A 16,031-nucleotide genomic window follows, 5' to 3' on the forward strand; every position below is an offset into this window, starting at 1 on the left:
AGAAAACACAGGGATAATGTGCAGTGACATGATAACATTGGAAACATACAGCAGGTGTGCATCTCTGCTTGTGTGTTTGTGTGTAGAAGAGCTGCACCTAGGTCTCAATCCCAACATCTATTTTATTAATGGGTCATATGTGATCTTCACAAAAACAAATTTTTGATGTGATTTGCAAAATGCAAGTCCCAGGAGCTTCTCAGTGGAAGAACAGAGAAGCACCATGCTGATTTCCTGACCAAAAACACAGGTGAAAAAAAGGTTTTCTATTTCAAAAGTAAGCTTACTTTCTTATACAAGTCTAAGGAAATTCCATTTGTTTCTCACTGTCTCAAAACACTAAATTAAAGTTGCTGTGCCATAAGTTCCTCTAAATTAGGAAGGAGACAGAGAATTGTCATCATGTGCTTTTAAAACCATATCCACTGACTTTTGTAAAAGCTCTCTATAAATGGAGAGGCAAGACTGAGGGCAGGAAGGCTGCTATGAGAGGTAGCATTCTGGAAATGAAGAGCACCTCAGTCATTCAGTCAGTCCTTATAGTTGTGATACATGTCAGATCTCAAGTGATAGCCAGGATTTGGGGTCAGGTTTGTTCTTCAAACTGATTTTGCTTTATTTTATTTTTGTAGCTTTTTTCTAATATAGTATCCAAGATCTTTAGTTTCCTGGAATGAACCTTTTTTTTTTTTTTTTTCCTTAAGCTTATCAAGTATAAAAGATATGAGTATGTGGAGCAGGCAAATCTTGGTTATTGCTGTTTCTCTAGAAGTGATTAACCTCTATTGGACAGCATACAAAGGCAGAACCAGCAGCCCAAAAATAAGCTTGGGTATCTCAGGAACAGGAATATGTCTCCTCAGAAGCTTCAAGGGTTATTTCAGGTGCTAATATTCTCAGGCACCATGTCCTGGAAAAAAAGCATTCTCTGGGCATAAACCATTACCCAGAAAGCAAAGGGGAGCTCATTGCTAACCAGGAGATAGACGATTAAAAGTACTGTGTGCCTTAAATACAGGGTCAAAGGAATAGCTGATTGTTTTTAGCATCTTCATAAATGGAGTAGATGAGATTTTTCCAATATGACAAAAATAAGGCCAAATTTATCTTTGTTAGATCCTGATTTTGCATTGTGGTCTTTATTTAGGGCTGTAAGATGATGACACTGCTTTCTAGCTGTAGATCATCACTATAGTTATCCTCAGTTTGATGCCTTCCATCATGAAAAAGTCTAGCTCAGCTCATATTCTTTATGCTTCTCCTATTGAACTACTCCTGTCAGGCACCTGGGATGCAGGTTTAAAGCAATCAGAATGAATCGTACTCTGGCTGGGATGAGCAATCTACCAGTTCAGGAAGAGTGCATTTTAAAAAATCTCCTTCTTTATAGGTATTTATTTCTGGTCTCTGTTACATGAGGTTTGTGCAGCATTTCAGCAAATCTTCAACTCAGCATAGCATTTAAAGAACTAGCTTAACTTCAGATTCATACTTAGGTGTTTAAGAGTGTCTTGAACTGAGTCATAAAACCGCAAATAAAAAGTTTTTAAACGTGGAGAAATGTGCCCATCACAGCCTATTTTCTCCCAGTTTATTGCTTTTCACAGACTACTGTGGGGTGAACTTCTGCTTTTGACCAGCTCATGAGGTTGAATCTAGTTTTAGCAGTTGAGAAGACTTACCCAGATGTTAAGTTTTCAAATAAACACTGTTGCATTTTCTCCCATGCTGTTTATCCTTAGGAGCAAACATCTGCCAAGCTATCTCATTGTTTTCCTAAAATTCCTTCTTAAAAACCCCTTTGCTGTAAGGCCAACAGCAACATGAAAAACCGAAACAAAACTAGTTAGAGTGCTGCCATACTGTGCTTGCTGCCTATCATGGCATCCATCGTCTAGTTGTTCACTGTATCCCCACACCCATCTTTGTATGCCTGTCTGTTTGGTTTGGGGTTTGGTTTTATTTTTGTATTCCACTTAAGATCATAAACTCTCTATTGCAAATACTAAACAACCTAAACAGCTGCAAAATATTTCAGCAACAATCTCAGTTGTGGCCAATCGTAGACATTGTGGAAAAAATGTCCTCACTAGAGAAAATGTTTGTCTTTGTAGATTTGTCCCCATAACTTCTTAAACGTTTATCTTTTGATCTCAAATTTTCCATACTTAATTCCTGCCTCCAAGTTGAATTTTCAATCTTAAACTTATTGTTAGCACACTTAAACATCACAGAAGTGCAGGGGAGGAATGGAGTGGAAGACGTTTGAGATGAAACAAGAAGACAAACAAAAGAAAATATTTTTTTCTTATTGGGGGAGAAACAATAACTGCTGGTTAGCTTTTAAGTATATTGAGCTGTTTCTGAGTAAGAACCTTGAAAGAGCTTTTTAGGCACCTCAAAACTGTGTAAATCTCACAATGTGAACAGCTATATAGTGAAGAGGTTAGAAATGGTTTATAAGCTGTTTAGACTTATTCCCTCACCTCTTAAAAAGTTCCCTCCTTACTTAAAAAGTTCCTCAGAATATTTTTTTTAAATAAAACTGAAATAAAACGTCAAAGGTTGCAGAAATGCACTGCTGATTTCCAGAAGTTAGATCAAATACACAGAAATGAAGATCATATTTTACACGAAGTTCCATTTGTGAATAACTTCATAAATAATGAATAGATGCCTAAAACATGCTACAAACTTAAGTGCTATCTGTTACCAATGGACATATTCTCAACAGTAAAAAGGGGTTACAGTTGGTTATGAACCATCTATTGAACTGTTGGACTCCATAAAAATCTATAATAATTAATTAAGCAATTATTAAAACATCTACCACAATTTACTAATGCTAAACCATTCATAAATTGCACTTTAATATTAAATTAGAAAAATGTGACAAATTTTCAACAGCATGGTCACAGCAAAAATGTAGTCATAAATAAATCTAGCCATAAATGAAATGCAGGGGAAACATCAGGGCTGTGGTGATTAAGTGAGGATTTCGGGGAAAATTAGGGAAGATGAGTGGTGTAAAATGGCATATGACCCAGCTTTTTGCTGACTGCCACATGCCTCTATAAACTGAGAACTGTGCAGCTCACACTCTCAGTACACCAAAATGAGAACTCTGTACTTGACACAGACTGAACTTCCACTATCATCTTTGCACCACTAGATTGAGATTATAACTAGATCACATCTGATCATTCCTCTTATATCCTAGAAATGCAGTCAGTAATACTTAATTCTTGCATACTTCTAGAGGCTGTTACAAAGAACCAATTAAAAACAAATACATACCATGGTTACCTGAAAACCAAGTTTTTAGTGTATGTCTTGGGGCGTTACTTACCCCACATGGCACTTATTGAAGAGAAATATAATCAGCTGCACAGCAATGAAAAATCACGACAGGCCTTCCTTTTACATATCAGTGCAGCCAGAAACATAACCTGGAAGGTCCCATTGGCCATTAAAAACTGTTCTTACTGTAGTGAGGTCATGTTAGGTCAGCATAGCTGCATATATTACTGATTTTTGTATTATAAGTAGACATTAACTTGCAATCAGATTGTTGTAACCCATAGGAGATTAGAATTTCTTATGCTTCATGGAACTGGAAAGGAGAATGCAAGGAAGAAACTGAAATACAGAACTCTATTTCCCCATCCAAGAGGAACAAACAGGAACTGGGTCAGAAACCAAGAAATACTGAAAGCAATGTCTGTGTGGAGACAGGAGGATCTAGCTTCCTCCTCCTAGAAAGGCATTGGGAAAGACAAATAAAGCCAGACACTAAATCTAATGGCTTTTTTGCTGTTTGTCTGAACATCACATAGTCACTATCAAAAATTTGTACCCAGTGATTTCCCAAATTTCAAAAAACTATCCTGCCACCATTGGGAAGGACTCAATTGATTTGGGTGAAAATATATCCAAACCCAGAAAATCTTTATACAATCTGATTATTCAACTATAGTCCCATTAAGTTAAAATAACTGATGATTAATGGCATTAAATTAATCATGCTTAATTGATTCAAATACGTGTGTATTTTTTTGCAGAACCGCACCTTCATTTGCAAAGGAACTGGTCCGGCTATGCATTCATGGGAAGTGGGGAGTGGTTAGGAGAGGAAGGCCAGATTAAAACAGTACAGTGCATTGAAGGAAGCCAGTAAAGCCTAAGAAGTGAACGCAACTGAATTTGGGGAGGATTTAATGTTTAAAATGGGAACACTTTATCATGTAAATCAAAGAGGACTTTCCTAACCTCCAGATGAGAATGATAATATTTTGGGATTGGCTAGTGTAAACACAGGACACTATCCAAGTTATGCCTCATTCTAGTTGTAATGCACCTGCTGTCACAACCCCTTTGGAAGTAGCCATTCTTTTTGCATTTTATAGTAATTGGAAACTTCAAAAAAATCAAAAACAGTATGAATGTTATATTGATTTTGAACATTTAATAGTGCCCCATATGGTTTCACTTCAGTATTTTCTTGAAGAAACACTGATTTAATATCCTAATTCACCTAAAAATAAAAGCACCCATTTAATTAACTAAAGCTCATGTCACTCAATTAAAGAGTAAGTTTAGAAGTCAGAAAACCATTTTTAGAGGTCTATAACTATCATATACACTTGCTGTAAGCTCAATTTTTTTTGTAATTTCTTAGCCTAAACATTTTTTAGTAACTGCAAGAAATACATTTTCCATTTCTAAATAGTCCCCACCTTTCTAGAGGTGTGATGTCCAGGCTTCACCACCACAGTGTGAAATGCAAGGATGTTTTCACATATTTTACAGAAGACGCTCCTCTTTACACATTCCAGTACAAGATCCACACCTTTTCTAATGTAGGGCATGCCCATAATGCTGATGCATATCCACTTCTGATTAGCAGGCATGGATCCTTTTCTACAAAATTGCCACACAACAAATTGTTCTCCAGCGTGTATTCGTGTAGCTGATTATTTCTGTCAAAATACATAGTCTCTCACTGGCTGAGTTGCCTCTGAAATTCACCAGTAGAGCTCTGTGAAATCTGAATTTTCCATTTTATAGGAATTTTCCCCTAAATTTCCTACAAATATTTATTAGAGAGTTTCACTTCATAGGAAATATTATATCTAAACTTCAAAATAATATCAAAATTTACACAAAAACTTGTGTTGATAAATTCAATATATTTCCTTCTGATTTTGACTTGATAAAATTATATATTTCATAATCTAGACATGAATGGTTGACTCACTTCAAAGAAAAACATGATTTTTAAAAACCCTAAATGAAATACTTCTAGTACCGTGTTCTTTTCCAACTTTTAAAGGAATGTCATCAAAATTGATGTGCTTCAGTAAAACGTTTAAATCGACTGACATTTTCCTACATAAAAAGCATTATGCCAAATGATTTTTGACCAGCATGGACATTAAGGATAATTTTATTCTGGATATTTACTTGATTAAGAAAATATTATGCATTAAGAAAAACCTCAAAGGTTGGTGACCTTCTGGGGCTGGCTTCTCTGCAAAATGTGCATCAACACCTATTGGGACAGTATCTGATAGGAGGGTATTTCGCATACACTAATTAAGGAATTTAGAGACAGTACTAATTGACCACTTATTAAATATGAGATAATATGCTATAAATGACTGGTGTATGATGAATGAAAACTATCATTGAAACAATTCTTCATTGCAGAAAATGTTTTGAACAAACTTCCTTTTTTCACAATATTCTAAAATATCTCAAAACACAAGAAGCCATCAAATAAAGTGAATAAAAATATACTTAAAATGCATAGAAGTGATAACAAAATTACAGAAAGTTTTTTCTAAAGCCATTGTTCTGTATTTCTTTTTCTTAGAAAATGCTGAGAATATTTGCTTTCTTTCTGATTATGGTAAGTTCAAAAATCTCAATAAATGCTGTATCAATAGGACCTGAATGTTTCTCCAAGAAGTGCAAGTGGACAGTGCTCTTTATATGAAGCAGAAAGCTGGTGACGTTTGCATGGCCTCTGGATGCCATGCTGTTCCAATAGCAATGACAGTTCCAAGTTAGGGATTTCTAAATCTTCATGTTTGGGAAAATTCTGATCTGGAGTTGTAAGATTAACCCGTCTCTGCTACTGATTTTTTGTGGTTTGATAAAATAAAAGCATATTAAAACACTGTGGGCAGAATTCACTCATCCTGTGTCCTCAAAGCATGATGCAAATGTCACTGATTTAATAATTGTAAACAGCTAGATAAGCATCTTTCTGTTTCATACATGGATAAGAATGAAGTAGAAGGACTTATTTTCTTGTGATTGCTATTCTTTGATTATTTAACCTATATTTAACCTACACCCTTTTTTAAACAATGAATAAAAGTGACATATGCTCCACTAATTAATATTTATATAGTAGCATAGCGCTAGTTAGCGTGGTCGATAGTTGCTGGATTTTGTACTGAGGCAGAAGAGGAGCATTCGTACATTCTGCTCTGAAGCTGAAGTGATTAACTCCAAAAACAAAAGGGGGGAGGGAGTGACAAACAATAAGGAGAGAGAAAGCGGTATTTGGATGTCTCAGCTGTTGGCTATGGGACCTAGTATCCAAGCCCCTGAACACACAGGAAAGAATGAAACATAACAACTGAACCCCTTTCCACACATTCTTGGCCGTACAAGATGACTGAATAGCTACAGTGATCTCTCCTTTTAAATGCTCTCTTCGCTTTCTTTTCCATTTTGTCTAATTACCTTTCAAAAAAAAAGAAAAAAAAAAAAATCAAACTGAGCCCTACGCCAGGGATCTCACCTGAGATTTGCTTGCACTATCCAGTGCACTGCTTGCTGGCTACATATCTTCCTTCTATACAAGTTTTATCTATTTATATTATAAGTAAGAGCTGAGTCTGTCTGCTGCTGTTTATACAGTCGATAGCACCATCAGGTCCCTCCCTATCAGCAGCAGTAAGAATTTTTAATGGATCTGTAGCTCCAGTACAATGTTTGGAAGGTAAAACTGCTGCTCTGCATAAGACAGGAAATATAGCAAATACTGCTACTTTGGTAGTCATTCTTTTCTGTTTCTTAGCTAACTTCTTGTGCACTAAAGTAGACTATGGGACTGCTTCTCAGTTACAGTAATACTGCTTTGACAGCATGAATGCTCTGAAAGTGGACACAAACCATTCCCTGAAAATACATGTTCTGTGGGGAGCCCTTATCCCTCAGCACCTGCATAGCATCAGGAAGGCTAAGGGATTTTACAGAAGCATTGCTCACAGAGTCCAAATATGGGTAAGACTGGGGTCCAGCAGTTTCAAACTGTGGTCCATGCTTTGTTCCAAGGAATCTGTTAAAGGCATCTGAAGAAAAGATGCCTTTTGTCAAGCTTCAACTCTCTGCACGTGGGTCATCCCTCCACTGGAAAAAAACCTGAAAACTGGAAGATACCAAAAAGCCTTGCAATATTAGTCTCGGCTTCCATATTTTGTTATGGATAACAAAGTAAATCAGTGTACAGAAACTATAAGACTGTGTGCCACGATACAGGTGTTTTAAAGACCTGTCTGTTCTCCTCCCACTGTGTTAGCTGTATTAATTGAGATTCAGGTGTCAGAGTATGAACACAAAATCTGGATTGCGTGAGTGTGCACCCTATTGAATAAGAAGAGCCACCTGTAAAAATAGGTGATCAAAAATATCCATTTAAAAAGATCCATTTGAAAGATGTTTATAAATTCATGTTCTTTCTCTGACGTTTGAATGAGGCTGCTTACAGAATACATATGCTTTCCCTCTTCCAAATTCCTCCCAGTAAGGAGGTCACCTGCCTTTATTGCTAACATTTGATCTACACCAATTCACTGTCCTTTAGCAGCACGAAAAGCCTCTAATCAACTGGTAGCGTGGACCCCAGCTGGAAAATGCTGTATACAGTAGTGAGGTTGATACCTGTTCTGAATGAAAATGTACTGCTAAACTTGCTTAAAGCTACATGTAGCAAATCACCACTCCTTGTGCATTAGTCAGTTTGGATTTAACCTTTAAAAAACTGGGGTTCTGAGAACAAGAACCTGCAATTCTTGGGATATGTCTATGTCTTCAAGGATTCAGCTAAAATGACCTTGGATTTGCATGCAACAGTCCATTTCTTTACTCTTTTCTTGCTCATTTGAATAATTCCTAAAAAGAAAAAAAAAAAAAAAAGAATCTGGATGGCACCACATTTACCTGACATAGGAATGAGCAAAAGATGTAAAGCATGGAAAAATTCTCTTGTATGCATAATTTTTGCACAACAGTTGTTAGCAGTCTCCCACAAATGTCTTTGCATAGGCAGAAATCAGTCACTATGAAATACACAAACATGATTATTTACCGGTGAGGACAGGAGCCATGATACCCTCTCTAACTATATTATATGACAGTACTGATACCTGAAGATGCCTGTATAAATGCACTTTGCAGATCTATCAGATGGGACACTTCCACACTAATTCCTTAAGACATTGTACAGAAGGATTAATCAACTCGCTGCAAAAAGATGCAGATAGCAACTAAAAAGAAAGCGTGCACATGCAATTCTTGTATTTTTATGGCTTTTAGCAACTGTGATGAATGATGCCAGATATCAGAGGCTGCCTCAGTAAACACACCTAGGAAGCCAGTGAAGGTAAGGCAAACTGTGTATAATACACTACAGCAGTCAGCAGGGAACAGCCCTATAATCCACAGTCAAGGATTTGCACCAACATAGTATTAAAAAAAAAAAAAAAAAAAAAGTGCTCAGATGTGATTAGACCACATGCAACTGTGCTGGTGAAAGTGCAAAGAAAGGGAACAGAGACCCAATTCACGAGTTTCACTCAAATGTGAAGTAGTGTCTCGGGGAATTGTATGGCAGGACCAAAACTTCTGGCACCAACTCATGTGCAAGCCAATAACAAATCAACACAACATGAGGGAGAAAGCTAGCTGTACACATCATCTACAAGGGCTACTCTACATAAATATTGAAATTTGATTGTTCCTGCCAGGGAAACAGAAATAGAATAAAAAATCTGCTAAGTTCTATTAAGACTCATGTCCAAGAAGAAATCTGAGTAATTTTACATGTGGAGACCAAATACCCAAACATAATTTCTTTTTTGCAAAGAAAGAGAGGAAGAAGTGTTATAGGGCAACCTGTGCTTTCAGCCCTCCTCTTAGGCCTGGTGACTGTAGCCTGACCCTTCTCCAGGGTGGTGCTGCTGTCTCATCCAGTCCCTCCAGGAGCAGATATTTGTGCTGCATCTATGTTTGTATCTGTAAAGCTTTTTCCTCTGGGAGACTGTCAATACTTTATTAAAATGATTCAAAAAGAGCTTCCTTATAAACAAAGGATTATTTATTCATTCAGTGAAAGCACTTAGAACAAAGGGATAAAACACACACCAAAAAAAACCCCCCAAAACCAAGCAGGACTATAAATATTTTTCTTTTTGCCAAACACTTGCTCTTTCAAGCATTATTAGACTCTTTTCATTAGTTACCCTCATCTTTGGCTCAGAGAAGCCTATGGTATGCTGTGTGAGCCCCTGCAGCCCTGTCAGCATTCATGGACACTTCCAGGGCGGTGCTGGGAAACTACTCAGCCCCCATCCTCCCCTTTCATCACCAGGGCAGGGCTGGGAACTGTAAAAGTTTTCTAGAAAGTTGGAACCAGACTAGCCATACTCCACCCCGTTAATAGCTTTCCCATTGTTTCCCTCAGGACACCAGGTATTTTCTAGATTATCTTTGCTATTATTGGGGGGGGGGGGGGATTTTTCCCAATAGCCTCCATTGCTTTTAACTCTTTACAGAGAGGAAAATGTTACACAGGTAAAACAAAGTAAACAATATACATAACAATTTTTATTCATTATTCTCTTCATGTCCATGCTTTTTATAACTTCTGTGAGTTATTCAGAGGAATCCTGTCATGCAGTATACAAGTAGGGATATTAATGAAAATGTGTGAAATTTAAAAGCAACATAGGCAAATGCTTCACAGGGGAGTTCTTTTTCTTTCTTTCTTTTTTTTTTAAATGATGGACCCCAAATTCTTGCTTGTCTTTAGGATACAGATAAACTCTAAGAAAGAATGACACACAACATTTTTTTTTAATAACTACTATAATAATCAATTTCATGGGTTCTCCAAGGTTGAGAGCAAATTAACCAATCAACCTCCACTTTAATCAGCTCTCAGGTGATTAGGGTGAGTGATTTGCAAGGCAGCATGAACAACACATATCAGCTTGCTGAGTTTGTGCTGACTCAAGAAGACTTCTATGTTTGCATAATAGATCTAATAAAGATTAAGAAGTACAGCTGTGGAAGGCTGCCTGATATGAAATATTTTGTGAAGGATGTTATGATGATAATCTCTCTATTGCTCTCATACACATAAGTTGGATGTATGCTTTGTTTGCACACATGCCCAATTAATGGCTAGTACCTCCTAGAGTGCAGCTTTTCAAAACAATAATAAAAACCATAGGCTGCTTCTATTTAACATTAAATACCTAATATGACTAATCAGGCAGTTCTGTTCAATGCCATTGTTTTTCCTCCTCAGATAAAGCTCTTTTGACTCTCTTAAGTGCCCTCCTGGGAAAAACACTTCTGAACATGAAGGGTTCCTTAGGACCCAGTCCTTACCTGGTGGCACAAGGAGATAAAAAATACCTGGTGAAACTATAGCTAGTAGGTGGTTTAATGATACATCCAACATATTTTCCTGGGAACTGAAATGCAAGCGCATCCCATGTTATGATAGGGTTCTCATCAAATGGGAGACGGGACTTGGGGGAGAACAATGTCTTTGAATCCTGTGAATATAAGAAGGGTTAAGTCCAGGGTGCAGCATAAGTAATTTGGAAGCCTTTAACATGCCAAACACCTGCAGACTCAGGTGTTCCTCCAGGAAAGATGCAGATGTTCAGTATTTCTGAGGATTTGTCCTAATAATAAAATTAATAGCAACAGCATTTGCTTGGGTACTTCCTCCAGAGAGAACATGTGCAGATAAATCAAGTAATTATAAAACTGAATCAAGGTATTTAAAGTAACAGAAACTATTTCAAATCACACAGTGCCTCAGATACCCATACCCAGTTCCTTATGACTGCAGGGAGAGTTACATGCTGCAATGTACAAAACACAGCTGGCCCTTTAGCTAGCCTATGTTTTCCCTCCTGCATAGCACTTACAGCTCCTGCCCCACTGAATCTCAGCACCATTTTCTGGTCTCTTTTTGCACCAGATACATTCACAGAGCCATAATCTCAGACGGCTCAACAGCTAGGTGCTGGGCAGTCAGCTCTCTAGCACGCTTGATGATATCAGAACGTCAGCTCTTTCAAAAGTTTCCGGCACTCGGGGTTTCTGTGAGAGCAGCAGCTCGACAATGCGATCAGAGCATCGCAGAGGAACGTTTGTGTGAGTTTTCAGACAGTCTCCAGCAGAGACAAGAGCTGCAGCTTCCACAGCTGGACAAGAAACTTCCAGGCCCTAAAGCCAACTAAATCCTTAAGAACAAGAAATTGCACGGACACTACTGAGGTGGCTTAACGGAGCCTTCCACCCACCTCAGACACAGACCACCTTCTGGAAGTTACCACTGCTCACCGGCCAGCCAAGCTTTGCTGCTGCTGTGGCTCTTAACATTTTTTTAAGCAGAGCTACGCTAGGTGGATTTAAGATTTAGTATCACCTTTGCAGACATGGGCTGTTCTGAAAGCTGAACAGGCCCCGGTGTAAATCTGGCAGTGCCGATGTCGGCTTACGCCAGGAGCCTGCGAGGCAGCACCGCGCACAGGCAGTGGCACCCGCCTCGCTCCCAGGCACCGGCGCTCTGCCCTCCCGTCTGCGCCGCGGAGGCTGCAGCAGGCACAAGAAAACCTTCCAGAAAGCACGCGGAAATTATTCACATCTGCTGGGGATTTCTTTCTGCCTGAAACTGTCTAACCAATTCAAAAGGACTAGAAGAAGAATCTGGGTTCATAGGCAGGCTATGGACCACTTAACAGGATTTTAGAAAGGAAAGCTCTTTCCATACATAAAAAGGGGACATACCTGCCTTTGCCAGAATAAAGTCTGAAACAGAAACAAAGGTAACTCACAGGAGGAAGCACAAACTGCAGAGTGAAAAACACATGAGCAAATTCTGCTGAACAAAGGACATCCAAATGGGCTGGATAAATAAAAATCAGAGACAAGAAAAAGGATTATAATATAAAGAAATAATAAAGATAAGAATAAATATTACAATCTTTCATCTCAGGGTTCCTCTGTACTAATTAGAAACTTATGTGTCTATCACTGTGCAAAACTAATGTAACATATCAGAACAAAATTGCTGTAAATATAGTGTGCATACAGTATAATGCTGTACCTAATCTCAGACATACTATCTACACAAAAGAGCAATTCAAGGCTGTATATCAATTGCATTTTTTTCTCTTTCAGACCACTCATAAAAATAAAAAAACCCTCAAATAACATTTTTCTTTAAAAAAAGAACAAAGCACAGATGTCATATTGGAAAGCAAAACTATAAGACCTGCCATTCTCTCTGAAAAGCTGCAATTCTCTCTGAAACCTGTGAGCATACCTTGTTGGTTCTAAAAACTTTTACGTAAAAGTCCTGGCTGTTCACTGAGTGCCCGCTGACCAGTGATAATCTAACTCAGCTGTGCACACAAAATATGCACGAATGTCACAGCAGAAAACAAAATAAGGCAGACAAAAGGAAATGACAAATTTTCCACACACTGTTCTGGGCACAAAAGGATTCATTTTTTTTCCTCTAGCAAGGTGATTAAAACTTGCAGCAAGAAAACAATGCAGCCAAGATACTTCACTTCTGCTCATAACACCTTTTGTGAGAACTTTCATAAGCAGCTTAATGTGTGCTATTCATAAATGGACATTTGGTAAGATTGTATAGTTCATTACTAAAGTCTCAGAAATTAGAAACATTAATAAGAATAAGAAGGGAAAAACAAAACAAAACAAAACCTCTAGAGGATTTCTGTGACACAATGTGGGTAGAGCACGGCTTTCCCCACTAATAAAAATTCCTAATCTGGTCATGTGGCTGCAGTCCAATCACTGGGGTCCCTATTCATGTGCTGGCATTTTCTTACTGTACAATTGTAGTACAGGCGGGACATAGCTTTAAATCACCCTTAAACTAGCAGTAAGCTAGCTCAGACATTTCCCAGTAGCAGTTTAGTTCAGCACTGCAGCATTTCCCAGAAAACTCGTGCGGAAAAGTCTGGTAAGAGCTCAAGGAGGTAGCCCGAGCTTGCCATTGCCATGGCGACGCTGTTAACTGCCCTCAAGGCAGCTCGTTTAAAGTTGGCTGAGGTCAATTTGAAAATATTCTGCAATCACAATAGTGACTAATTTTGTGAGAAGTGTGAAGGAAATTTTAGATACAATATAATCAAGTTTGCTCAGATTTGCTTGGTGGAATGATGGGGACACTGTTCCCACGACAGAGGCAAGTTGTAGATTCTTACACATCTTTTTGTCCTTGTTAAACAGACTAATGATCGTAGATGCTCAAATGAAACCCTAGGCACATAACAATGTTTTTCTCATCTACTTCCATGTCTTATTATTCCAGATATCATTAACAGGACTTGATTTAATGGAAAAATTAAAACTGTACCTCTCAACAATATATTTAAACGGGCTTGTTTTTAAGCAAATTTTCCTTAACAAATGTGGAATTCACGTGTATATTTTAAATACTTTTTAAATTGAGCTGAGTTCTTAAAGACAGTAAAAAATTCAGCAGAATAAATTTGTTAGACATTTAAGGGCTCTATTTCTGAGTGGTCTTTAGCTGGCAAAGCTAAGTAGCTTGCCAAAGGAGTTTTTAAAGAACCTTTGTTTTGTAAAATAATGTCAGATTTTAGAAAGAATGCCACTATATTATTATGGCCTTCCCAGGCATGTCTTTAACAGAAATTTAGCAGTCTATAGGTGGATTCAAGCACAGATGATACCACAATATGTGGAATGCATTACAACTGTGCAGTCCATGCTCCTAAGAAACAACACACGCACACAACCCTGACCTTCATATCTGGGGAGCTCGGATCTTCCTAGGGTGACTATTACTTCATGAAAATGAAAACACAACATGAGTCTGTACAAAATCATCAACTGAAAAAAAAAAATCTGCATTCTAATACAGGAAAGCAAAGGAAGACCTTTCTTTGAAAGTCACTCTTCTTCTTTTTTACATGTATTTATTTACATGTTCAGAATGATGGTTCTCAGACTTAATCAGATCAATATGCTTGTAAATGTATAGATCTTTTTTCATAAACTTGTGTGGGCTACTAACCTCTATAGCCCTAATAAAAAGAACTGTGTGACAATTAAGTCTAGCTCCCCCATTTATATAAGCACTATTACATACCAGAAGCAAATTGGTAGGGTAAATCATTTAAGCTATAATAACAAGATCTGGGCTATAGTGAATATCTGGTTACGTTAACATGCAGTCCAGCATACCTTAGGAAATTAAAGGAAACGTTATCCAAAGAAAAATAACCACTGTTTATTTGAATTATATAATACCATCATTTATCAAATATTTTCTTATTTTATCACACAAGATTACCTTCAAAATCAAGCTGTGAAATAAGAAACACTAAGTGGCAAACATCTTATTTGACTTTATTTTCTGGAACTTGAGAGAAGAGTCACTTAAAATGTTTCTCTATTTGAATTATTGAAAACAACTAACATTCAATTAGTGTTTTCAAAAAGGTAAAACAGACAGATAACAGGGGCACTCTAAAACTAGCCAGCACAATATGGTAGCATCTTCTCACAGAAGTCATCAGACCCTTGTCACTTCTCATGTGAGCAGGCTGCTGTTGTGGTGTGAGTGAACTACTACTTGTCACGAGAACAAAAGGAGAACTGCTTTGTAAATCTTCATGCACTCAGGTAGGCAACAGCCTCAGTGCAGAGCCCATGGTGGGAGGACACATGGCAATTGGGTGCAAGCCCTGTGCTCCTCCTCCCGTGAGCCGGACAGACAGGGCCCAGGTGGGAGTGAAGGCCACTTGGCCAAGTCCCACAGCAGGTAACTCAATCGCAGTTCTTCCTCATCAGTGTGAGAGACTTTGAGTTCAACTTTCAACTCTGGTAGAGACGACATTGAGGACAGGATGCATGCAGGACACCTGGTTCGCTGCTCTAGTGCTTGCTCACAAGCTTTTAGATGCCACTCACAGAAATATTTTACAAGTGTCAGCCAAGGCCACTTTGGGGCTTGGCCACAATGTGATTTGGGCCGCAGGCTCCCAGCCTGACTGCTGTCTCAAGGAGCAGGAGGGCAGTCAGCAGGGACTGTGGAGATCAGGAGCACCAGGAGAGTGGGCTGGGGCATCTCTAGGCTGCGGGAAGGCTCTCAGAGGAATAATACTCAGGGCACTTGGGAGTGAGCCAAAGGAAAGGAAGGGCTTACATATCAGCAACAGAAATTACTCATCTTCACAGTAATCACCCACAGTGCTCTCAGGGTTAATCAATTAATGCTCTTGTAAATCACACATGAACCTGTCAGCTGTTTGCTAGCACTGCGGTCTCTAGCAGTCTGTTACTGGATTATTTTAACATTTTTGTGAACCTCATGACCCTGGAAGGGTGTTGTACAGTTTCAAACCAGCCATAAGCTCAGGAGCACTGCAGAAGCGTGAAGCAATGTACCTCTCAGCCTTCTTGTCTCATTAATCTTCCAGCCCCACAGTCTTCCCAAAGCATAGCTAGAACCACTCGTTCATTATGACTCTATTAACAGTGGCATATATTAAAGCACCAGATTTCAATATAACCAGCCTGCCCAGATGCAGGAAAAACAGTATGTTTTAACATAGATTTAAAAAGCAAGAAATACAAGTGATCACAGTCTAGTTACTTACTAAATTGCATTTTTAATTAAAGCAGTGTTTGTATCATGACATTTACTTTTT

At 38.3% G+C, this 16,031-nt stretch overlaps 1 long non-coding RNA gene across 1 annotated transcript in view; it reads right to left on the minus strand.

The window, feature by feature from the left end:
* Positions 1 to 16,031, minus strand: part of LOC106498927 (uncharacterized) — a 292,560-nt gene that overhangs the window by 60,570 nt on the left and 215,959 nt on the right. The window lies entirely within an intron of this gene.

The sequence above is a fragment of the Apteryx mantelli genome, chromosome 7 (assembly GCF_036417845.1).
Source record: "Apteryx mantelli isolate bAptMan1 chromosome 7, bAptMan1.hap1, whole genome shotgun sequence".
Lineage (NCBI taxonomy): Eukaryota > Metazoa > Chordata > Aves > Apterygiformes > Apterygidae > Apteryx > Apteryx mantelli.